The sequence below is a fragment of the Oryx dammah genome, unplaced genomic scaffold, assembly GCF_014754425.2.
Source record: "Oryx dammah isolate SB20612 unplaced genomic scaffold, SCBI_Odam_1.1 HiC_scaffold_186, whole genome shotgun sequence".
NCBI classification, from domain to species: domain Eukaryota; kingdom Metazoa; phylum Chordata; class Mammalia; order Artiodactyla; family Bovidae; genus Oryx; species Oryx dammah.
In genome coordinates, this window is record NW_024070357.1 from 71 (window position 1) to 647 (window position 577).

Sequence of the window (577 nt, forward strand, 5' to 3'; positions counted from 1 at the left end):
TAAAAAGGTAAATGCGTATATATACGCACTGCTGGAAGTGCTAGAACTTTCTGGTTTAACAGTTTGCCATAGATATTTTTCCAATACCTATAAATCTAACTCGTTTAAATAACAGCAATAAACCAAAAAGAAATTGATAGTGTTGTGTTATGTGAATGCACCGAAGATTTGCTTAACTGGTCCCTTGCCATGTTTTCTAAATATTCTGTTATTAAGCAATGCTAGTATCAACATTGTTGTTATACGTGTAGTTGCACACATGTTCTCGTACACCCATTTCTTGTCATCTGACTTTGCTTGGTAAAGACTAAGAGACCAATTACGTAGTCAAATTTTCAGTCCTGTCCTTTATGGCTTCTGAGCCTTGGCTTTTAGACTTCAGCAGCATCTCGACTCTGAAACTGCAGAATGAAATGTCTTCCATGCTCTCTTTCTGTTTTACTGTCACTGTTTCAGCCTACAGTTCACACAGCCCAGCCCCCTGCAGAATCTCCGTTGCTCAGGTGGGCCTGGGCCTTGCAATCTCGCGGGGAGGGCCTCTCCGCTGCGCCCTCCCGCTCTCCGCCCGCCCTGGGCC